General features: G+C 50.8%; 1 long non-coding RNA gene across 1 annotated transcript; it reads right to left on the bottom strand.

The window, feature by feature from the left end:
* Positions 1 to 1,746: 1,746 nt before the first annotated feature.
* Positions 1,747 to 20,889, bottom strand: LOC135308435 (uncharacterized). Its single transcript, XR_010368865.1, has 2 exons — positions 20,502 to 20,889; positions 1,747 to 2,172 (listed from the first exon to the last, which is right to left on the bottom strand). It is a non-coding gene; the product is annotated as an uncharacterized LOC135308435 (long non-coding RNA).
* Positions 20,890 to 25,461: the final 4,572 nt, after the last annotated feature.

Raw genomic sequence — 25,461 nt, 5'->3', positions numbered from 1 at the left:
GAAACCCCCCAGCATCCCTAAGCAGGACCCTGGAGAGGGGGGATCCCCAGGTGCTCTGGGATCCTTGGCAGCCATGAGAGAGGGGACCACCAGAACCCCAGAGGGATGAGACTGGAATTGGGACACTCGTGGTGGCTTTTTTTTAGATTCACTTTTGTTTTTTGAAGGTTTTCATGGACAGCAGGTGACTTCTAGAGATGGACTTGGGTGGAAGACCTTCAGCCTCTCTGTGCTCATCCCTTGTTTTTCCCCAAAGCAGGTTTTCCCATTACCAAACCTTGGCCCAATGGAAGAGAATGCTGCAAGGAAGCAAAAGATGCCCTGAGACACACAGACAGGTGAGGAGGAAGTCAGTGCCCCCTTCCCCCTCTCTCCTGCTCCATCTCCCAGCCCAGCATGGCCCCGGCTGCAGGACAACCCCGCTGCTGATGCCGTCCTGCTGGGGATGCACTGGGGGATCTCCTGCCCCTTTCCTCTGGCATGGAGGCACATTCACAGGCTCTGGGGCAGGAGGGGGAACCGCGGGCGGTTTGGGGTGCGTGGCTCGGCTGCTCCCGGCGCAGTTCCCCCGAGCCCCGGCGCGGCTTCGCCAGGCCCCCCCACGGTGCTTGCCAGAGGTTCTTTAACAGAAATGCTGGTAAATTGACCATCTGGAATTACACTAAATATGATTTCAAGAAGCTGCTGGTTTGCTGGGCAGTTTGCCAAATTCCACATTGTTGTTTCTTTCAATAAAACTGCACTTTAAAAGGTCTTAGCAAATTCATGCTTGCATAAAATTTGTTGCTACCATGGCCTTCCCTCAAAACTAATTTACATAAAATCATGACACACTTAATTACATCCTCTTAATCCCTCCAGTAAATCCATCATGCTGTTATTTCAATCACAGATTGTTCAACTTGTCAGTGCCTTATTTCTATTAATGGCATCAGAATAAGTTATATTTTGTTGTATGTATAACTTTTAAGGATATCCATTTTTGATTCTATGATGTTTAATTTAATGCAAATTCAGGGTTGATAAGACTAAACAAAGTTAAACCTCATTAGTGTTAGATTTGAGCAATGTTAAATTACATTTTATTAATTTGAAATCCTGCTGTTCTGGATTGAAAGAAAACATATGTATTCTATTTGCCATCTGTCAGAGGTAGGGCAGTTATCTTCTGTTAATTGGGCAGTAAATTGGACCCCCAATGGCTCCCACAGATCCCAAACACCTGCAAGGACCTCCAAGCTTTCTAAACTCCTTCTTGTGAGAGGAGCCTTGAAGCAGATGTATCCAATCCCAGTCCCAGACTTTCAAGATTTTGTATGTAAGGAATTATAAAGGTGGAATGAAACCTTTCTAGAATTTGTCCCACAGGATTAAGGATGGCAAACCACAGCTGTTTCTATAAATATATATTATCTATTATGGTAATGATTAGACAATATTATCTTAATCAGAAGAATTTGCTCCTAGGTATAACAACTGTAACATATCATATCATATCATATCATATCATATCATATCATATCATATTTTCATATATCATATTATATAATATACTAGGAAGTGATTTCAAAGTAACTGTGTTAAAGTAAAACCAGTTATTAAGCAGAGATTGATGTCACTCCCTGTGTTGGTTTGAAAAGACAGGTGTCTGCTAAGGAAGGCAGGAGCCTCTCCTAAAATGTAAAATGTAAACTCCCTCCCTCTAAATTGTTATAAATTTGAAATTAAGGGGCTCTCAGGAAAAAATATGGGAGCAGGAATAACAGTTCTTTATTAGGGAAACAAATAAAAAGATAAAATAAACAATGCAGTAAAGCAAGACAACACTGACAGAGTCAGAACACAACCTGACACCCTGCTGGTCACGGTGTTGGTAGCAGTCCAATTGGAAATATGGCTGCACTCCTCCTGGAGTGTCAGGTGCGGTTCTGTTTGAGCAGGGATCCTGTAGAAAGGTGTAGTCTTCCTCTGAAGATCCAGTGGAAGAGGCAGCAGCTGTTCCTCTGGGAAATCCAGTGGAGAAAGCCATGTTGGTGTTCCAGAATTTTTAAGATTATATCTGGTAGGAATGCTTGGTTCTCCCCTCTGGGCAGATCATCTCACAATGGGATGCTGTAGTTCTTATCAGTCATGCAGTGACATTCAGTAGCCTGTTATCAGCAGATGTCTGCCCTGAGGAAGGAGTGGGTGTGGAAGAGATAAGGAAAACTTCCCACTTAACAGAAGACAACTGCCATACAGATGGCAAAGAGAATACAATCTGTTTGGCAATCCAGGACTGTCTCCTTTGTGAAACTCAGAGGCCCCAAGGAGCCAAGGGTCCATGGTGACTTTGTGGAGCCCAGTGTCATGGAGGAGGCATTGTGACACAGTGAGGGCACATGGAGCCGAGGGGCCCTGGTGACAGATCAGGGCTTTGTGGGAGCATGAAGCCATTGTGACATTGCAAGGTCTCATGGAAGCACGGGGCCATTGTGACACTGCAGAAGGAAGGGGACCAAGGAGACCATTGGGACACTGTGGGGTCCCACAAAACCAAGGGAACAGGGAACAGGTCTGGCTGGCTGGGCCTCCTGGGGATCACCTGACAGGTCCAGCTGACCTTGGCATGTCGAGGGCTGCTTTCTCATCTGTCCCTGAAGCACTGGGGCTCTGGGCTTTCCTTCCTATGGTAGAGAACTCTCCTTGTCCTCCAGGGGCCCATTGTCAAAACTGGGATTCCTCCTCCAAATTTCCTTATATGCAAAGATTGTTCCCAGATGAAATCTGCCAGGAGTGACAGCTCTGGCTGCCTTGGCCATCCAGGAACCACCTCTCATCTGACTTTGAAACACTGGGACCATGTGATTTTTTTTCTTATGGGAAAAAAATCCATCTCGACCAGGCACCCATGGCTAAAATTGGGCATCTGCCTCCAGCATTCCCTATATCCAAGGATAACTCCCAGACAAAAGCTGCCAGGACTGACAAGTGTGGCTGGCCTTGGCTTCCTGAGGGCTGCTACTCATCTGCCTCTAAAACACTGGGGCTTTGTGCTTTCCTTCGTAATGAAAAGAACTCTTCTTCCTGTCCAGGTGCCCACGGCCAAAATTGAGATTCCACATCCAAAGTGCCCTATGGCCAAGGGTAGCCCCTAGACAAAAGGTGCCAGCAGAGACAGGTCTGACTGGCTTGGCCTAAGGGTGGCCACATCTCATCTTCTTCCAGAACACTTGGACTTCACACTTTTTTTCCAGTACAAAAAAACCCCCATTCATCTTGACCAGGTGCCCATGGTCAAATCTGGGATTCCATCTCAAGAGCTCCATACATCCAAGGATTTTCCCCCAATGAAAGATGCCAGGACAGACAGGTCTGGCTGCCCTTGGCCTCTTGGGGGCTGCCTCTCACCTGCTTACCAAACACATTGGGTTGGTGATTTCCTTCCAATGGAAAAGTACCATCCTTCTTCTCAAGGTGCCTGTGCACAAAATTGAGATTCTTCCTCCCAAATTCCATATATCCAAGGATTCCTCCATGACAAAAGCTGCCAGGACAAACAGGTCTGGCTGGCTTGGCCTCCCGAGAGCCACCTCTCTCCTCTTCTGCCTTTGAAACTCTTGGGCTCTGTGCTTTCCTTCCCATGGAAAAGAACCATCCTTCTTATCTACACAGAAATGGCCGAAATTTGGATTCCACCTTATGGCCCCCAGGGCAGAAGCCCAGCGGGGAGGCCGGTTGTCCAGGATAGCTCACGGAGGGTCCAGGATCGCCCAGCGGGGGTTCAGGCAGCCCAGGCAGCTATAGTGATTTGCAGCTCAGCTCTTTAGTGATTTCAGCTCTTTTAGCATGCCTGGGGCCGTCACCCTGGGTATCGCCGCAGCAGACGCAGAGAGAGAGGAGCAGCGCTGTATGGGTTCCGCAGGGTTCTTTATTGGGGTCTCCGCGAAGGGTCCAGGGACAGCTCTCCTCTCCCGAACCGGGCAGAGCTAGGGGTTTTTATACCTTATAGGGGGATTGAAAACTGTCCAATAGTAAGGGTCAGGGAAAAAGTGGCCTATGGATCTACAGCGAGATAACAGGGTCCGAAAGGCGGAAGAGAGGGGCTTCTAAACCCTTAGTCATGCTGACTTGGTATTTCCTAGCTCAGGCTTCTGACCTCCAAGGCCTTGCAGGCCTTGTGCCTGCTACAACTCCACTTTCTGTATTTAGAAAAAAAGGCGTTCCCTATGGTTCTTTTAAAACAGTGGACAAGGCATGAGAACATAAGTAACACGATGACAATTACAAGAAAAATCCACAACATTCCCTTAACCAAAGATGCAACCCATCCCGTTAATCCCCATTGACCGAAGAGGTCATTGACCCAGTCTGGGGTCTGTTCTACTTTTAAGTCCTTCACAAGTCCCTTCAGTTTCTGGATGTTGGCGTGGATGGATTCCGAGCGTGAAGAGAGATTGAAGCAGCACATCCCTTCGAAGTCCTCGCAGCCATGTCCGTGGGCAAGCAGCAGGAAGTCAATCGCTGCTCGATTTTGGAGGGAGGCGTGTCTTGTGGTTTCTTCTTCCTTTAAGAGATCACTCAGGGCAGCAGAAGTAGCGTTAGCTTGCTTACTGAGCCAGCACCCAAGGTGATTTATGTCACCCAGGGCCTTAGCTGCAGCTACCCATGGTAGGAATATAGAGACCGCTATCTTTTTAGGTTTGTTCCAATCGTATAATTTGGGATCGCAATTTTCATCAAATGCTGTGTAGGACCTTTTGTGGCGTTTTAACTCGCTCTCTTTTTTCCAATTGTGCAACAAGGTGATATTTGGAGTAAGGGTGGAAAGTTTTCCTAGGGTACAGGGACCTCCCTGGAGTCGTGAGGGGATCCCAGCCCATACTCTGTCACCACAGATGAGAAACGTTCCCTTGGGTAGAATTTTGGGATGGAGAGAGGACACAGAGATCACACGAGCAGTGTAATTACACCAATCGTGAGGGTTGTAGGCTTTGTTAATTGGTGATATGTCTTTTCGGTATGTGTTTTTGTTCAGATCAATTTCAGGCAAATTATTCTTTGGACGTCTAAAGTAAAATTTGACACAGAAGGTGGCCTTAGAGGACCCCAATAGATCCAATTCTTGAGGTTCCTCAAGAGCATTGGGCAGTATTTTTGTCCACTCGTCCCAAGTTTCTACCTGGTGGGGTCTCTTACCTGTGGTGCGGAGAAGCTCTGAATTATAGGCGGGCCAATCATCGGCTACAAAAGGAATTCCTACTAGACATGTGGAAAGTGGGTTATCAACGCTCCCCATGGATAAGCACATGTTATCCTGTTTTAATGTTCTTGCTAAGGTTACCCAGACATTATGGCTCGGCTGTGGGCCGATCCAACCGACGGCACATGGCACGGTGAGGAACATCCAGGCAGCAGTGAGGACAGCGCCAACGGAGATATTTTTCATCTTTGGGCAGGAATGGGGCTTCTGATAGGGAATATAAGCAAAACTTGTTATTTTTATGGTAGGAGGGGAGGGTTAGGGTTCCTTTCTTGTTCCTTTCCTCTGTTCCTCCCACCTCCCCCCTTTATTTTTAGTTTTTTACTGTTTTTTTGTTTTTGTTTTTTCTATGGTACTAAGGGTGGGGGAGTGGGTAAAAGGTTAGAGGCTTTTGGTAAGGGTAGATAAAAGGGATAATAGGGTTTTTAGGGTAAAAAGGGTAATAACATCTAATTCAAAGAACAGTTTGTTTTCAGGCTGTGCCTGGCCTAGGGCTTGATGCCTCAGAATGTTGTTCAGCTTTCTGGTTTGTCTGCTGCTGTGTGATGGGACAGTCGTCTCCTCCACTTGTGGACGTTTGGCGACGTCTTCGTCTCCAGGCCGAGCTGGTCTGGTTTTGAGGAGGTCTTGTGTTTGACTCAGGAGGATTCTTGTCACTGCTTGTGGAAGTGGTATTTGCAGTGCCTAGGTATGGTTTTATGTTTTTCCCTGGGTACCATCTTGGACCAGATGGTAGCAGAACACACGCGTATCCTCTTCCCCACGTGATGAGTTCGAAAGGTCCAGAGACTTTATGTGTTTCTGGGTCCTTCACCAGCACAGGTGGTTTCTCTGTGAGCTTTGCTTGGGTGGTATTTGCAAAGTGGCGAAGTATTGGTGGATCAGGCTCTGAGGTTGTACAGTTCAGGAAGTTGATGACATAGAGAGCCTTGCAAAGTCTTTCAACTGGAGAAGTGATTTTTGTTCCTCTCTGTTGCTGATTGAGGACTCTTTTGAGAGTCTGATGTGTCCTTTCCACGATGGATTGTCCTGTGGGGTTTGCAGGTATACCTGTCTTGTGTTGTATTCCCCACTCACTGAAGAACTCTTTTAACTTACGAGAGGTATAGGCAGGTCCATTGTCTGTTTTGATCTCCTTTGGTACTCCCAGGGTTGCAAATGCGAGGAGAAAATGTTTTATGGTGTGCTGCGCAGTTTCTCCTGTATGTGTTGATGCAAATACTGCTCCTGAGAATGTATCAACCGATACATGCACGTACTTTGACCTTCCAAAAGGTGCAAAGTGGGTTACATCTGTCTGCCACAGCTGGCAGCTGTTTAAACCTCGGGGATTGACTCCTGTCCCCATAGATGGTATTTGGTAGTTTTGACAGTTTGGGCATGTGGCAACAATAGCTTTTGCCTGATCTTTTGAAAGCTTGAACATTCTGATAAGGGCAGGCACATTTTGATGAAAAAATGAGTGTGACAACTTTGCCTGGGCAAAGATGTTAGGGACATTAGCAGTCTCTATTGCCATGGCTAAGGTGTCTGCTTTCCTGTTCCCTTCTGCAATGAAACCTGGGAGGTCAGTGTGTGACCTCACATGCATTATATAGTAAGGTTGTTTTCTGTGGGAAATTAAGCGTGTTAATGTGGAAATCAATTGGTATAACTTTGGATTGGAAACCTCTTTGAGAAGAGCATGTTCTGCTCTCATAGCTATGCCAGCAACATAAGCTGAATCTGTGACCAGATTAAAAGGTTCGTCTTTGAATTTCTCAAAGGCTCTGACAACAGCTGCTAACTCCGCAATCTGTGGAGATCCCTCCACTATTTTTATGTCAGATTCCCAATTTTGGGTCTTAGGGTCCTTCCATGTCATTACCGACTTGTGGGATGACCCTGAGCCATCTGTAAAGACAGTTAGAGCTTTGAGAGGTGTCCTACTTTGGACTAATTTTGGAGTCAGATGAAATGTCACATCACGATTAAAAAGCTTATGTTTTGGGATATGCACTGAAATTTGGCCTGTATAGCTATCTAAGGCATACTGGAGACTCTCATTGGTCTGGAGCAAATGTTCTAGATCCCCAGTGGTCATTGGCAAATATATGCATGTGAACTCACACCCTGCAAGGGAACGGAGGCGAGTTCTAGCCTTTTTTATTAAATGTGCCATAATTTCTTGGAAGGTGGTAATGGTTTTTGTGGGTTGGTTATTTGTAAAGATCCACTCCAGGATTAGTAAAGGGTCTCGAAGTTGAGTGTCCCATTGGAAAATCAGTCCATAGAACCTAGGTGCTTTTCCCAGAATGACGAACTGGAAAGGCCGGCTGGGCTCGAAACGATGGGCTTTGCGTGAAGACAGGGCTTCCTGGACCTTGGTGATGGCATCTCGGGCCTCTGGTGTTAGAGTGCATGGAGAGTCCAGATTCTCCTTGCCCCGAAGAAGGCTGAACAGTGGAGCGAGGTCCTCTGTTGTAATTCCTAGCAGTGGACGTACCCAGTTGATGGATCCGCACAGACTGTGTAAGTCTCTCAGGGTTTTTGGGTCGTCTCGGATGGCGAGCTGCTGGGGTACGATGGTCCGTTCCCGGATCTGGAGTCCAAGGTAAGTCCATGGGTTGGTGTACTGTATTTTGTCCTCACGGATCTCAAATCCTGCCTTTTCTATGGTTTCAATAGTCTTTTTAACTGCTTTGTCCAAGTACGTTTTTTCTGGTGCACAGACCAGGATATCGTCCATATAGTGATGGATGATCGCATTTGGGAATAGGTTCCGAACAGGAGACAGGATGTGAGCAACATACCACTGGCATATACTCGGACTGCACTTTAGTCCTTGTGGAAGAAAACACCAATGATATCTCTTGAGTGGAGCCTCTCTGTTAAGAGAGGGAACGGAGAAGGCAAACCGTGGAGCGTCCTGGGGATGCAGCGGGATGCTGAAGAAACAGTCTTTAATATCAATGATAGCAAGTGTCCAGTCTCTAGGCAGCATGGATGGTGAGGGCAGGCCAGGCTGGAGGGGACCCATGTCCTCAATGACCTCGTTGATTCGGCGAAGATCGTGGAGGAGCCTCCACCTGTCTGTTCCAGGCTTTCGTAGTACGAAGACTGGAGAATTCCAAGGGCTGGTGGTCTCTACGATGTGGCCTTTGGCGAGCTGTTCGTCCACAAGGGCATGTAGTGCGCGCAGTTTGACTTTAGAGAGGGGCCACTGCTCGATCCAGATCGGGTCATGGCATTTCCAGGTGAGACGAGGAGTGTCTGGCAGTGCGCGCTCCTCAGTGGCCCCAATTAGAAATCCGGACTGGGAATACGTAGGGAGGCTCCCCACTGACATAAAATGTCCCGTCCATACAAGGTGATGGGGGCCCTTACCACAAATGGGCGGATGGTAGCCAACTTGCCTTCAGGCCCTTCGACGAGGATGTTGTTCTTGCTCCGCATGGAAACTGTAGCTCCACCGATCCCTGTGATCAAGCCTGCCACAGGTTGTAGCTCCCAGTGTGCTGGCCATTCAGAGCGGGCGATGATGGTCACGTCTGCACCGGTGTCCAGCATCCCTGGTAGGTGGAACTTCTCTCCTCTGCAGGTAAGACCGCACTCGATGACAGGCTTACTCGGTCCCACAACTTGTATCCACATTGCTGTGGGGTTGAGAGGAAGCTGTTCCCTGTGATTCTTAGGGAGTAGAAAGGCCTGTGCAAATGGGGTACCCTTTGGAAGAAAATATGGTAAGTCTGTGCAGTACACCTGGACAAAGATTTCTTGTCCCGGGTGCACTGTTTGTACTTCTGGAACAACAAATATTTCCTTTGGGGTATGGAGAGAATCACCTATAATTAGGATGTTAGAAGGACCTCCTTTTGGCCCACGTTTGCCTGTGGGAACACGATAAACATTGTTATTTTTAAAGTCAATGGACAGTGCAGTTACCAGCTGACGGCGCGTTCCCTTTGGTATTGCTCCGTGTGTTGGATCCTCCTCATGTGGTCTGGAATCTCCTGGGATGGTGCGTGACTGGGTCTGGATGGCCTTTGATTTGGTGTCCTTGCGTGGGGCCCCACCACGCTCCGATGGAAGTTTCCCGGACGCGGCTGATAGTACTGCTGATTCTGGGGCCTTTGGTGGAAATTGCGAGGGTACCTGGGAGGTGACCTCTCTGGACAGTCCTTTATAAAATGTCCAAAATCTCCGCAGTGGTAGCAGCGGACCTGATCCTTAGAAGCTATTACTGCATATGCACTAGAAACTCCTTCTGCAACACCCTTAGTCACTGCTTGGGCCACTGTGTCTTCAGTGGACAGGTGACGTGTGCAGCTTTCCAGCATTTGCTCTATGGTAGGTTCTTTGTCTATGGGTAAGGCTCTCAGAATTATTTTACATTTTTCATTCGCATTACTCATGGCAAGTTTACACAACAGTTCTTTTCTTGCCTCTGTGCTCTCTATCTGTTTTTCCAGAGCATCCTTAATTCTATCCACAAATTTGATAAAGCTTTCATCTATTCCTTGTTTGATAGTAGAAAAATATTGGGTAGGGGTAGAATCATCTGGGGTGAGAAATAAGGAGGTTTTTGCTGCTATAGCCACGTCTTGTAATGTTGCCTTAGGTAAAGTATCAGCTTGGTCAGAGGGTTTCTGCAAATCCCCTTCACCAGCCAGCTGTTCGAGTGTAAAATTTGGCTTATCAGCATCTGCAGCATAGTTATCTGATAATGTTTTTAATTGCTTTTTCCAATGCCTTTCCCAAAGCATGTACTCGGCGGGAGAGAGGAGGCACTGGGCAATATTTTTAATATCGTGGGGTACCAGAACATGTGCTGAGAACGTAGCTTCTATGAAATTTCTAAAAATATGTGAACTTCTACCATGTTCTGTGGCTGTATTTCTTAATTGCACAAGTTCTTTATTTGTAATAGGTTCCCATGTCTTTCTATTAGTGGCACCTCCTTTTTTTCCCTTCTTATATTCTACTGGAAAGGCAGTAATTCTCTGAGCTAATTGCCAGTCCCCTGCCTGTGTGGCTTCCATTTTTATTTTTGCCCAAGGATCAACATATTCTATTTCCAAATCAGAATCGCTGTCACTGCTGTCATCAGATGACGAGAAGTGAGAGCTATCAGGCCTTGCCTTATGTTTCTTATGGCTGGCTGGAGCTGCATTTGGCAGAGGTGCCTGTGGCTGGACCGGGTATAAGGCAGCACATGGCAGGACGTGGCTACACGTGGCACATGGCGGGGTGGCCGTGCAATGCGTGATACAGTATGCACAGGACTGGGGGGCGTGGGGAGGGGGGGCAGAACTGAGGGAAGTCTGGGGGGTCCCGACCGGGGGCTGCGGAGCGTGGGTATGGGGTTGCACAGCGAGGGTATGGGGGCAGGGGGTATGCGGGATGTAGGAGGCGGCGGGACTGAGGGAGGGTGCGGCGGGCACGATTCCGGCGGCAGGCAAAAGCGCGGTGGTGGGGGGGGGCACGGGTGCGCAGGCGGGCTGGTCCGGTGCCGCAGCAGGGATGATGCCGGGGGCAGGGAAAGACGCGATGGTAGCGGGGGGGGCGAGGGCGGGGGAGGGAGTGGGGGCGGACGCGGCAGGGACAGGAGGGACGGCAAGGGGGGTGGGGGTGGCCCCAGTAGGGTCGGGGGGAGCAGGGGGAGGGGTGGGGTTTGGGTCAGTCCCGGCGGGAACTGGCGCAGATGCTCTCGGAGATAACACAGAGCAAGGAGGCGCGCAGGATGTGGCTCCCGAGGGGAAGGCGGGGGGGAAGAGGGGGTGGGCAGGGGCCGTGGGCGCCCTGGGGTCGGGGGGTTGCGGAGCAGATGGCAGGACCCTAGGACCCAGCGGAGTGCTGGAATCCAGGGTGGAGGGGCTGTTATCTCCTCCATTAGCATTTGAAATAGGCGCTTCTGTTAAGTGAGATAAGAACTTTTCGTTTCGTTCGACAGAAGTTAGCCCTGAAGCTAAAATCTTTTTGTTAGTTTTTTCTACAGCTTTAGTGATAGCGTGGAACATCGGTAAAAACTGAGTTACAGAAAAGTCTTGGTTAGTTTGAAACTTATATATCGTGGTCCCAATTGTATCCCAAAAGGAGTCTAAGGTAATAGTCTGTGTATTAGTATCTGGGAAGTGGCAGAGAATCCATTTTATAAAACGTTTCAGGTTAGTTTTTGAAAGGTTACCTTTAGAAAAAGAAAAGTTGTTAGAAGATAGGATTTCTAGGATTAGGGAATATAAATCTCTCTCGTTCTGGGATCGTTTACTAAGCTTTGATCCCATTTTTCAGTTCCCGCCAGCAGAAAAAAGAGAAAAAAAAGAAAAAACCCAAAAAAAAAAAGGACCCAAGGAAAAAATATTTTTTGCGCGCAAGAGAGGCTGTGTTAAACTTACACTTTTCAGCCTGTTGTGGGTCAAAGTTCTGCTGGGGGTCGTCTGCTCATCAGCCTCCGCGGACACTCGCGTGCCCAGGTGTCGTTGTTGCGGGTCGGCTGACGTCCTGTCCAGAAGAGTCCTTCTAAAACGGAGAGCTTCTCCTTCCAGGATCTCTGGCGAGCGGAGGCAGTGACAATTTCACGAAGAAGTGCTGCTCCTCTGAAATGCCAGGTCCGGCATTCAGTTCCGCGGCCAGGCTATCACGGCGGTTCAGATGTTGGCCCAGGGGCCCCCCGCTGTTCGGGCGTCGGCTCTGTTCGGAGCGCCAGCTATGGCCCCCAGGGGCAGAAGCCCAGCGGGGAGGCCGGTTGTCCAGGATAGCTCACGGAGGGTCCAGGATCGCCCAGCGGGGGTTCAGGCAGCCCAGGCAGCTATAGTGATTTGCAGCTCAGCTCTTTAGTGATTTCAGCTCTTTTAGCATGCCTGGGGCCGTCACCCTGGGTATCGCCGCAGCAGACGCAGAGAGAGAGGAGCAGCGCTGTATGGGTTCCGCAGGGTTCTTTATTGGGGTCTCCGCGAAGGGTCCAGGGACAGCTCTCCTCTCCCGAACCGGGCAGAGCTAGGGGTTTTTATACCTTATAGGGGGATTGAAAACTGTCCAATAGTAAGGGTCAGGGAAAAAGTGGCCTATGGATCTACAGCGAGATAACAGGGTCCGAAAGGCGGAAGAGAGGGGCTTCTAAACCCTTAGTCATGCTGACTTGGTATTTCCTAGCTCAGGCTTCTGACCTCCAAGGCCTTGCAGGCCTTGTGCCTGCTACACCACCTCCCAAATTTGCTATATCCAAGGGTTGCTTTCAGACAAAAGCTACCAGGACAGAGAGGTCTGGCTGTCCTAGGCCTCTGATGGCTGCCTTTCATCTGCCCTGGAAACACCTCTGTTCTGCGCTTTCCTTCCTATGGAAAACAACTGTGCTTCTCCCCCAGGTGTCCATGTCTGAAACTGGGATTCCACCTCTAAAATTCTGTATATCCAAGGGTTGCTTCCAGGCAAAATCTGCCAGTACCATCAAGCCTTGGCCTCTGGTGACTGCCCCTGCAACACTGGGGGTCGGTTCTTTCCTTCCCATGGAGATCACTGGGACACTGTGGGGACCTCACGAAACCAAGGGGATCATTGTGGCACCACTGGAGCCCATGGAACCAAGGGGCTGTGGTGACACAGCGGGGCTTCATGCAACCCAGAGATCATTATGACTCTGTGGGACCTGATGGAACCATGGAGATCATGAGCACCCTTCATGACCTCGTGTCACCAAGGGGACATTATGACACATCAGGGCCCCATCGAACCAAGGGAACATGGAGCAGGTCTGGCTGGCTTGGCCTCCCAGGGGCCACCTGATAGGTCTGGCTGATCTTGGGATGTCAAGGGCTGCCTCTCATCAGCTCCTGGAGCACTGGGGCTCCATGCTTTCCTTGCTATGAAAAGAACCATCCCTCTTTTCAGATGCCCATTGGCAAAACTGATACTTTCCCTAAAAAATTTTCCAATATGCAAGGGCATCTCTCAGAAAAAAAACCTGCCAGCTCTGGCTGGCCTTGGCCTCTGGTGGTCAGCTCTCATCTGCCCCTGAAACAATGGAGCTCTGTTCCTTCATTCCTTAGGAAAAGAACCCATTTTCATGCCCACGGCCCATGGCCAAAATTAGAATTTGGCCTCCCAAATTCTGTATATGCAAAGATTGCTCCCAGACAAAAGTAACCAGAACAGACAGGTCAGGCTGGCCCTGCCCTCTGGTGATTTTCTTAGACCATGAGCTGAATGTTTCCGTTTGAAAACACCTTGGAGAGGGCCCGGAGATCTCCCAAGGAGGGGTTCTGAAACCTTGGGCCCATGACCACTACATATGGACAAAGGAGCTCTGTGCTCTGTGCTGTTGTGGTGGTATTGCATCATGGAAGGGATGTCCGAAAAGAAGCTGCTAGCAGTTTCCTCCATGTCTGTCAAAAACACCCAATCAGTAATTAGCTTTGAGAATTGACAATCTGTTAAACCACTAAGGAAGCTGTACACGGCTCTGTGAAGACACACATTAAAGACGAGAAAGCCTGGGAGGGTCTCTTTCCTTTCTGGCCAGCAAAGAGGTAACAAGGCTGACCCAGCCCCCGTCTCAGCCGGGCCGGGCCGGACGGCTCCTGCCGTGGGGCCGGACCCTTCCCAGGGAGCCCCCCAGGCCCCATCGGCTGCCGGGCAGGGCAGGGGAGGCCGCGGGGCTGAGGCCGGGCCGGGCCATGGCTGCGGTTGCCAACACCTGGGCGCTGCTGAGCCCTGCCCCGCCGCCAGCCCGGGCCCAGCCAGGATCTGCCGGGCCCCAGGAGCAGCCCCGGGCCGGGCCGGCTCGGCCAAGATTCTGCCACCCTTGGGCTTCACCCGCAAGCCCCGGGCAGGGGGAGGAGAAGCCATGGGCCCCGGCCGTGCTGCTGCTGTGTTCTGGCCTGGCTGCTGAGATCCTGGCCCTGCCCCAGCGCGGCCCATCCTGACACAGCCCCAGCGCAGCCGCTGCAGAAACCTCCATGGTAAAACAGCTCTGGCCGCAAGGACCGAGCCCGGCCGGGGTCACGGAACCATCTGCAGGTCCTGGGTGAGATATTAACTCTTTCAGTGCTTCCATCCTCCCTCGAGTAAGAGAAAAGGACAAAGTGCAGGCACACAGAGGAGCAACATGAAGACACCGAGGTCAGTGAAGGGGACGTTGAGTCCTGGATGGGAGGGATGAGGAAATGCCATAACCTTGGGACTGAAATCCTCTTGTGAAGCTGTAGAGAAGGATGTAATTGATACATCAGACTCTCTTTTTCCCTATAACACATTGAAAAGGATGGGAAGATGACTTGTTCAGGAAAGACCTCCATGGTAAAGTAAGCAAATGTTGAAGTAGCTGTGTTCCCATGTGAAGTTTGAACAGACAGAGCAGAGTGATGAGACCCTGTGCCCTCATAGGGAGAAGAAGAAAACCACTGTTCTCAGAGATGAAGATGATTTCAGAAATAGATGAAGAGAACATTTGCTCTTAAACAGCTAATCTTTAAACTAATACCCCATTAGTTGACATGGCCCATAAACACAACTGTGGGAAAAGCTGTCAAAAAATGGGAGGGACTTCATGATTGCAGATTTTCCAGGTGGCTGCTATTAATGGAAATTGAGAGCCACAAGAGAACTCTTTTCTTATGGAGAAGTCTCCATAGCAAGAAAGAGAGACTCCTCTCCCTACATGAACTGAAGGAAGACTACTCTAGAGAAGGTAAACTGAAAATATTAGGTTTTGTCTCTTTACATTGTCAGTAAGAAAGAAAAGGTTGTAGGGAAAGAAAAGTGTTCCAAAAGTTTTGTTCTGATTCTTATTACACTTTTAGTTAGTATTAATAAACCTTTCTTTATACCCTTTTAAAGTTTTGAGCCAACTTTGCCTTTCTCCTAATCCTGTCTCACAGCAGGAAATGAGTAAGAATATTCTAGTGAGTGCACTGGTAATTGGCCAACATTGAGCCCACCACGCTAATTGATGCATTGGCCAAGAAATCTCAAATTGGAGAGAAAAAACACTACAGAAACATTCCTGATGAACTGCATGAGAACAAAGGGAAATCAAGGCAGAGCCATGGTTTGTCAGAACTTGCCTGATCCTAATGAGCCCCATGATGAATTTGGAGATGAGCCCTGGAACCTCAGGGTCTGAGAGGAGAGTGCACAAACCTTTCCAGGAGTCCAAGCCAGAGGAAACACCCAAAGTGTCTCAAAGCATGAATGGGTCCCACTGAGGTCCACCCCCAACACAAGCTCTTAATGGACGCCATAGAGGAGAGAATTGGAGGCCAGGATGGCACAAAAAGCTTCTCAGAGACTCAGTGTGGAACAGAAAATCCAAAGAACCTTAAAAACCTTGAGCATTTCAAACCACTAATGAGCCGCAAGGAATGTCAGTACAAAGCTCTCAAGGGACTCATTAAAGCAGATAATTGGGGCCATGATTGCACAAACCTCTCCCAGAGTCTGTATCAAAAGGGAAGCACCAAGTACCTTAAAATAACTGAAGTACCTTGAAGCATTAATGAGCCCCACTGGATGCTGTTACTGACAAAGCCTCTCCAGGGACTAATTACAGCAGATAATTGGAGGCCATGATTGCACAAAACTCTCAGAGACTCCAAGACAAAAGCCAAACCCACAGTCCTTTGAAAAACCTGCAGTCCCTGGGAGCATTCAGGAGCCCCCAGGGCCATTGCTGAGCAAGGCTCCCCAGGGACTCCTTCCAGCAGATCCTTGAGGCCACTGGGATGTGGGCTATGGGGGGGATGCTGAGGGCAGGACAAGGGGCTGACAGTGCCCAGCCTGGCTGGGGCTGTGCCAGGAGGCCCCAGGGCCTCAGGACAAGGTGTCTCCTCCCAGCCCTTGGTGGCACAGACCCTGCTGCTGTGCCCCAGGTCACCAAGACTTGGCTTCTCTTTGCTCCCACCTGTCATCACTGCCTCCAGTTCTCTGCTCTGCCTGGGGCCTGGGGACACTTTCTCAGTTGTGTCCCTTAGAGGGACCCATTAAAAGACCAAGAAACTTTGGAGTTGGATTCTAACTTGGAGTTCTGGAGAGGTTTCTGCAGCTGCCTCTCAGGGACTGATGTTCAGGGCCTGAGCACAAAGCCCCAGAGGGTCATTCAAGTCCTTGTTCTGTGTCTGTGCTGCTGAGCTGAGCTGCGCTCCTGGCACAGAGGCAGCTCCTGGTCAGCAAGAAGAGCTTCAAAAGCACATTTCTCTTGAGGAGCAGCTCTTCTGCCAGCCCAGCAGGGCTGGGGCACTGCCTGCAGCCAGCCCGGGCACAGCCCAGAGGCACAGAGAGCTTGAATCAGTCAGGGCTGGGAAGGTGCTGAGAAGTGCCTGGGGCAGAATCACTGCCAGCCCTTGGCACAGGAACCTCTGGCTGCAGGACAATGCAGCTGCAGCTCCTGGAGCCATCTCCTAAAGCTGGAACATCCCAATGCCTGCAGACTCTGTGAGTACATTCTCAGATTCTCTCTTGTGCAGAGCAGCCAGGGGTGCCCAGGGCTGTCCTGCAGAGCAGGCTCCTGCAGCCCAGGGCGCTGTGCTGGGGCAGGGACTCTGCTGCCTGCCAGGGACAGCTCTCAGCCAGCCCTGGCAGCTGCTCCCAGCACTGGGGGACAAGATCTGGGTGGCAGGAGACAGCTGGTAAGGCTTGCAATTGTTCTCCCGGGGTGGTGAGGATGCTGCACTGTTCAGGACTGCTCCAAAAATGGCATTTAACTGCAGAACATTTACAGTTAGATGATAAAGGGAGCAGAGCAAGGAAGGGGCTGCATAGAACGAAAAATCCTGCTTTTTTAATCTAGTGGTAGGGGTTGTCTGGATAGGAAACTTCCCACAGACATTAATCTCTCAGTTAAGTTTGGGAAAAAATAAAAATATTTTTCTCAGATCTTACTAAAACATTCAGTGACAGGAATCAGCACAGGGCACCTCACAGGCAGCATCAGTGTTGCTTTTCCACCATCCTCAGGGTTGCTCTGATATTGCCATTAGAGCCTGCAGAGCCAGAGCTGCCCCTCGGCAGTGCCAGAGCTGGGAGAGGTCTGCAAAGCAGAGCTGAGCCCCCAGAGCTGGGCTGGGCTCTGGCAGCACTGGCAGGGCCCAGCCCTGGGCACATGGAAGCAGCTGCTGGCAGAGACAGCTCCAGACAGCAGAGCACTGGGCAGGCAGTGGGGGAAAAGTGCCCCCAAGCTGTGCTAGGATATTTAGAGTCCTCTCCAAACCTTAACTACTTCATGATTACATTTTATACAGATCCCCATGCCAAGGCACCACAAATGTCCAACAGCAGCTCCATCAGCCACTTCCTCCTGCTGGCATGGGCAGACACGTGGCAGCTGCAGCTCCTGCACTTCTGCCTCTTGCTGGGCATCTCCCTGGCTGCCCTCCTGGGCAACGGCCTCATCATCAGCGCTGCAGCCTGCGGCCACCACCTGCACATGCCCATGTTCTTCTTCCTGCTCAACCTGGCCCTCAGCCACCTGGGCTCCATCTGCACCACTGTCCCCAAAGCCATGCACAATTCCCTCTGAGACACCAGGAACATCTCCCACAAAGGATGTGCTGCACAGATCTTTTTAATTATGTTCTTCTTCTCAGCAGAGTTTTCCCTCCTGACCATCATGTGCTACGACTGCTCCATGTCCATCTGCAAAGCCCTGCACTACGGGACCCTCCTGGGCAGCAGAACTTGTGCCCACATGGCAGCAGCTGCCTGGACCTCTGGCTTTCTCACTGCTCTCATGCACACAGCCAATACATTTTCTCTGCTCCTGTGCCATGGCAATGCCCTGTGCCACTTCTTCTGTGAAATCCCACAGATCCTCAGGCTCTCCTGCTCCAAATCCTCCCTCAGGGAACTTTGGCATCTTTCTGTTACTGTGTGTTTAACTTCCAGCTGTTTTGTGTTCATTGTTTTCTCCTATGTGCAGATCTTCAGGGCCGTGCTGAGGATCCCCTCTGAGCAGGGACAGCACAAAGCCTTTTCACCTGCCTCTCTCACCTGGCTGCAGTCTCCCTGTTCTTCAGCACTGGTATATTTTCCTACATGAAGCCCCATTCCATCTCCTCCCCACCCATGGATCTGGTACTGTCAGTTCTGTACTCGTTGCCTCCAGCTCTTATTCCCCTCATCTACAGCCTGAGGAGCCAGGAGCTCAAGGCTGCAGTGTGGAGACTGATGACCGGATGGTTCCAGAAATATTCAAGTGCAGGCCAATTTCTGCAAATCACTTGTAATAAAAGTAATATTTGATACTTCTTGCTGGTTTAATTTTAAAGGTTTTCTTTCTTTTACTTTTTTTCATATTGTCCACAAAGAAATGCCATTGTCTGTGCTACTTCTCATTTTGTTTATCTCCACCTTCCCTGTGGCCACAGAGTGTATCAATGAGGGGCTCCGCTCTCAGTGGCTTGAAACAAACTAAAGGATCTCCCAGCAAAGTTTCCTGCAGAGATGCCCTTTTGTTGCCTTCTCTGGAACTGCAGCAGCAATGTCTGTGCGCAGAGTTGGGGGCAGATCAGTGCTGGCACAGCAGCTGTGCCCAGCAGCAGCAGCAGCACTTGGTGTTGCCAGTGCTGCTACCGTGGCCCTGCCCCGCTGCCCTGGTGGCCCTGGTGTTGCTGCAGGGCCTGAGTGCTCTCGGGGCCGGGCACAGTCCTGGGGGTGGCAGTGCCGGGGCTGCAGCAGGGACAGGCCATGGGCACTGCTGGGGCAGCGCTGACGCCTCAGGACAGGCCCTGGGGGCTCCAGGCTCCTTGCCCAGGCTCTCTCAAGAACATGGCCAGGCCAATGCTTAGCACAGAAAAGCCCCAGGCTGAGCAGCTCCAGGATGGCCGTGGGCAGGCTGGGGGCAAACAGCATGGCTGGGGCTCTGCAAGGGCCCTGGGGGAGACGGGAAGGAGCAGCAGAGCAGGGGGTGATCCATCCCCAGGGCGCTGCACAGCCCAGGGCAGCGTCCCAGAGCATCCTGATGGAGCTGCCAACAACATCCCCCCTCTGCAGCCCTGACCTCTCCCCCAGCTCACAGAGGTGCCGCATCCTTGCAGGCACAGCCACGGCAGCACTGGCTCAGGAGCCCCTGTTTGCATTGCACAGAGCAGGCAGGAGCACCCCCATGCTGCTGCTGTGGGGACATGAACCTGAGGGAGCACAAATGGCATCAGCCCCTGGGGCCAGCAAGGGCTGGGGGACACCAGGGAAACCACTCAGCTTTGTCCTGGCCTCTGCAGTCAGCCAGAAAGTTTGTTCCCTTGAGCTGGGAGTTTCCTGTGCCACTGCAGACGCTGTTGCTCAGAGCCAGGGCTGCCTGGCAGCCACCCCCAAACTGCCACAAGCATTTCCTTTGGTTACCCTTTGCTTTCTTCACTCTTCCTGCCACAGATTTCTTCCTTTTGCCACCCCTGTTCCCTCCCCTGCAAACAGCCCATCCCTGTTTGCCCTTTCCTCTCTGGCCCCACTCCCCATTCCAGTTCCTGACTTGGCACCATGGGAACGTCCCTTGGGCAGCAGGATCATCCTCCAAGTGCTGCAGGAATTGTCTTCAGGCTCCTGCAGTGCCTGGTGCTGCTCCCTTGCCAGAGGCACTCCAGGCCAGGGGGGCACATCTGGGCTGCTGTGTCTGCCTGTGGAGCTCCCTGTTCTGGGCAATGAGGAGGAGCTGCAGAGGCTCTGCAGGACTGACAGGATGGGCTTTGGGGCTGGGAGGAGAAGCTGAGGGACCTGGGCTGCTGGAGCTTCTGAGGAGGAGGCCCAGGGCTCATCCTGCAACTGCTTCAAGGGTGGTTTCAGAGAATCCCAGAATCAGCAAGGTTGGAGAAGTCCTTGGAGATCATCAAGTCCATCTGTGCCCTGACACCGCCTTGTCTCCCCTGAGCCTCCTCTTCTCCAGGATAAACAACCCCAGCTCCCTCAGCCACTCCTCACAGCAATTGTACTCCAGACCCCTCACCAGCCTTGCTGCCCTTCTCTGGACACGCTCCAGCTCCTCCATGTCCTTCCTAAATTGGGGGCCCAGAACTGGACACAGCACTCAAGGTGCTGCCCAACCAGTGCCCAGCACACGGGAAGAATCACTGCCCTGCTCCTGCTGGCCACACCATTCCTGATCCAGTTCAGGAGCCATTGGCCTTCTTGGTCACCTGGGCACACTGCTGCCTCATGTCCAGCCTGCTGTCCCTCAGTCCCTGCAGGTCCCTTTCTGCCTGGCTGCTGTCCAGCCACTCTGTCCCCAGCCTGTAGTGCTGCAGGGGTTGTTGTGGCCAAAGTGCAGAACCCAGCACTTGGACTTGTTAAATCTCACCTTGTTGGATTTGGTCCCTGGATCCAGCCTGTGCAGGGCCCTCTGCAGAGCCCTCCTACCCTCCAGTAGATCCACACTCCTGGCCAACTTGTTGTCACCACAGTTCCCTGAGGCCCCAGAGTGTCACATGGTCTCCATGATTCCATGAGGCCTCCCCGTGTCACAATGTTCCTTTGGTTCCATGGAACCCATTGGTGTCTCAAAGTCCCTTGGATCCTTGGGCCCCACAGTGTCACAATGGATCCTTGGTTCCATGAGGTCTGGGAGTGCAGCAATGCTCTCCTTGGTTCCCACTGTCTTTTATGCCTCTCACTGTCAGGCAATAGAGGGGCACCTGGTAGATGAAGGGGAATGGGAATGGGTACCTACTCAAGGAGGTAATAATAAAAATTCCTCCTGACCCCCACTCCCAGGCCAGGTGCCACTTCAGAACAGGTATGAGCCCCTGGATCTGGAGAGTCAGCCAGATGATTTAGAAGAAAATTATCTGCCCAGTGAGCCTCCCAATTATGATTCATCTGTGAGGATAACAACCTCTAACATCAAAAAGGAAAAAAAGTGTAATCATGGGGGGTGACTCCCTTCTGAGGGGAACAGAGGGCCCCAAATGTGGATTGTACCCACACTACAGAGAGGTCTGCTGCCTCCCTGGGGCTTGGGTATGGGATATCACTGAGAGACTGCCTGGGCTGATTCAGCCCTCTCATTATTAGCCACTGCTGATACTCCAGGCTGGCAGTGATGAGACTGAAAAGAGGAGTGTCAAGGCAATTAAAAGGGACTTTAGGGCACTGGGACAAGTGGTTAATAGGACAGGGGCACAGGTAGTCTTTTCCTCAGTCCCTTTGGTCTCTGAAAAAAACTGTGAAAGCCATAGGAGAGCTGACATCATCAACAAGTGGCTCAAGGTTTGGTGGCATCAGCAGAATTTTGGAATCTTTGGTCATGGGGCAACTTTTACAGCACCTGCTGGAACCAGATGGGCTCCATCTCTCTGTTAAGGGCTTTTGCTCATTACGGTTTTTAGTTCATGAACTGGTAGAACTTGTTTAGAGGGCTTTAAACTAGGTCTGAAGGGGGTAGGGGATGCAGCTGGGCTGTCCGGAAGCAGGCCCAAGGGTGGTAAGCCTGAGTTAGGGGTGAAATCAGCAGCCCAGCTGAGGTGCATGGATACCAGTGCACACAGCATGGGTAACAAACAGGAAGAGCTGGAGGCCATGGTCCAACAGCAGAGCTGTGATGTAATTCCCATCACAGAAACTTGGTGGGATGACTCACATGGCTAGAGTACTGCACTGGATGGCTACAAGTTCTTCAGAAGAGATGGGAAAGGGAGAAGGGGTGGAAGGGTGGCCCTTTATCTTAGGGAGGCTTTGGACACCACAGGTATTGAAACTAATGAGGATGGAGTTGAATACCTGTGGGTGAGAATTAGGGGGAAGGCCAACAAGGCTGACATCCTACTGGGAGTCTGTTATCATCCACCCAGCCAGGAAGAAGAGGTAGACAACTCATTCTATAAGCAGCTAGAGAATGTTTCTGGATCATCAGCCTTTGTTCTTGTAGGTGACTTCAACTTGCTAGACATTTGCTGGGAACTTAATAAAACTGAAAAGAGGCAGTCCAGGAAATTTTTAGAGTGTGTGGAGGACAACTTTTTGTCACAGCTGGTGGGTGGGCCGACCAGGGGATGGACTATGTTAGATCTGGTTTTTTGCAGAGATGGGCTGGTGGGAGATGTGGTGGTTGGCGGCCACTTGGGGCAGAGTGATCATGAAGTTACAGAGTTCTTGGTATCTGGTGAAGTCAGGAGGAACATCAACAAGACTTTTATACTGGACTTTCAGAGGGCAGACTGTGGCCTATTTAGGAGGTTTATTCAAAGAGTTCCTTGGGAAGCAGTCCTTAAAAGCAAAGGTGTTCAGGAAAAGTGGACGTGCTTCAAAACAGAGATCTTGAGGGCATAGGAACAGATTGTCCCTGTGTGCTGAAAGATGAGGCGAAGAGGCAAACGTGCAGCCTGGATGGGCAAGGAGGTTTTCAAGGAACTTAAGAATAAAAGGAGGAGGAATCCTCTTCGGAACCAGGGTCAGGTCTCTCGGGAGAGAATGAAGAAGGAAAATTAGGGAAGCCAAAGCTCAGTTTGAACTTAGAATAGTGACTTCAGTAAAGAATAATAGAAAATGATTTTACAAATATATTAACGATAAAAGGAAGCGTAAGACCAACCTTGTTCTTTATTAGATGCAGGAGGGAATTTGGTAACTGCAGCTGAGGAGAAGACAGAGGTGCTTAATGCCTTTTTTGCCTCACTCTTTAGTGGGAAGATGACTTGCCTTCAGGGAAACTTCCCTCTTGGGTTGGTTGATGGTATCAGGGAGCAGAATGGGCCCCCATTATCCAGGAGAAGGCAGTCAAAGAACTGCTGAGCTGCTTGGGTATTCATAAATCCATGAGACCAGATGGGATCCCATCCCTCATCCCAGGGCGATGAGGGAGTTGGCAGATGAGCTTGCCAAGCTGCTCTCCATCATTTACCAGGAGTCCTGGCTCACAGCTGAGGTTCCAGATAACTGGAAGCTGCCCAATGTGACTCCCATTCACAACAAGGGTGGGAAGGAGGATCCAGGTAATTACAGGCCAGTCAGTCTGACCTCAGTACCCAGTGAGGAAATGGAACAGTTTATACTGAGTGTCATCAGCCAGCACTTCCAGCATGGCCAGGGTATCAGACCCAGCCAGCATGGGTTCAGGAGGGGTAGGTCGAGTTTGACCAAGCTGGTCTCCTTTTATGACCAGGTGACCCTTCTGGTGGATGCAGGAGAGGCTGTGGATGTGTCTATTTGGACTCCAGCAAGGCCTTTGGCACTGTCTCCCACAGCACACTCCTGGAAAAGCTGCAGCCCAGGGCTGGGACAGGAGCACTCTGTGCTGGGTTCAGAACTGGCTGCATGGCCGGCCCAGAGAGTGCTGGTGAGCACTGCTGCATCCAGCTGGCAGCCAGGCACCAGTGCTGTCCCTCAGGGCTCTGCGCTGGGGCCAGGGCTGTTCAATTGTTTTTATTGATGACATGGATGAGGGGATTGAGTCTTTCATTAGTAAATCTGAAGATGACACTGAGCTGGGAGCATGTGTCCGTCTGCTGGAGGGTAGGAGGGCTCTGCAGGGACACCTGGAATGGTTGGATGGATTGGCAGAGTTCAATAAGATGAAGTTTAATAACTCCACGTTCCAAGTCCTGCATTTTGGTCTCAATAACCCCCTGCAATGATAGAGGCTGGGGACATTGTGGCTGGACAGTGGCCAGGCAGAAAGGGACGTGGGGGTACTGCTTGACAGCCGGCTGAACATGAGGCAGCAGTGTGCCCTGGTGGCCAAGAAGGTCAATGGCTCCTGGCCTGGATCAGGAATGGTGTGGCCAGCAGCAGCAGGGAGGTCATTCTTCCCCTGTACTTGGCACTGGTGTACTTGGCATTCTTCCCCTGTACTGGCACCATACCTCGAGTGCTGTGTCCAGTTCTGGGTCCCCAAATTTAGGCAGGACATGGAGGGGCTGGAGCATGTCCAGAGAAGGGCAACAAGGTCGGTGAGGGTCTTGGAACACAAGTCCTGTGAGGAATGACTGAGGGAGCTGGGGTTGTTTAGACTGGATAAAAGGAGACTCAGAGTTGACCTTATGACTCTCTACAGGTTCCTGAAATGTGGTTGTAGTCAGGTGGGAGTTGATCTCTTACTCCAGGCAACTACTGACAGAACCAGAGAACACAGTCTTAAACTGCACCAAGAGAAATATAGGTTGGATATTAGGAAAAAGGGTTTTGCAGAAAGGGTGATAAAGAATTGGATTGGTTTGCCCTGGGAGGTGGTAGAGTCATCATCTTTGGATGTGTTTATAAAAGGCAGGATGTGGCATTCGGTGTCGTGGTTTAGTTGAGATGCTGTTAGGGCTGGGTTGGACTCAATGATCTTGAAGATCTCTTCCAAACCAGTAATTCTGTGATTCTGTGACTCAGTGATCCCAATAGGCCCCTGCCAGCTCAGCCCCTTCTGCAACTGTCACCTTTTGGCTCAGCCTTTGTGTCCCCTCCAGGCACTGGCAGAGCTGTTGGGGACAGGGCAGGAGCAGAGCAGCCCCAGCGTTCCCCTGTCTGTGACACCCCAGCGGTGACAGCCCCAGCGTTCCCCTGTGTGTGACACCCCAGCAGTGACAGCCCCAGCGTTCCCTCCCTGCAGACGCTCCAAGGGAAGCGTCCAGAGCCGCGTCCAGTCCATGGAACTGAGCGGCCACTGCCCAGCCCAGCCTGGGCTGATGTGGATTCCTCTGCACACAGCTCAGGGAAGGTCCCCCTGGCCACCTGCACAGTGCCACAGACAAGTGCCAGACACAGTTACAGAGCTCTGCCCAGAGCTGACAGGGGGAGTTGCTTAAAAAACCCAAAAAGTCAAAGAAAACTGACAAAAAATCAAACAAAACCATATGAAAACAAAAAAGCCCATCACCCAAGGAAACAAACAACCAACCAAAACAAAAAAGCAAGCCAAAAAAAACCAAGGAACAAAAACCCCAAATCAAACAAACAAACAACAAAAAAAGAAAACAAAAAGAAAACCAAAACAAGAAAAAGATAACTCCCCTCCAGAAGAGCTGTTCCATTCTTCACTTGTCATACCTGTGTTCACACAACACCTGGGGCTGCAAAAAATGAGGATTCATTGGGCACATTTGCAGGAAAAGCAGGTTTAGGAGAGGATCTCAGCAGAACTGTTCTCAGCTGAGCCAAAAAGGCCCCTTTGGCAGCTGCAGGGCCATTGGAAATTCAGAGCCTCAGCCCACAAGGCAGGAAAGGGCTCTGAGTTCCCCTCCCCTGACACCAAACCCTGTTCCCAGGCTGCTTCACACACAGGATTCTTCTGCGGGACTGCGCAAAGCTGAGAGTGTGCTCTGGCTTCTCCATGTTGC

The sequence above is a fragment of the Passer domesticus genome, chromosome 10, assembly GCF_036417665.1.
Source record: "Passer domesticus isolate bPasDom1 chromosome 10, bPasDom1.hap1, whole genome shotgun sequence".
Lineage (NCBI taxonomy): Eukaryota > Metazoa > Chordata > Aves > Passeriformes > Passeridae > Passer > Passer domesticus.
This window is presented reverse-complemented; position numbering and strand designations above follow the sequence as displayed.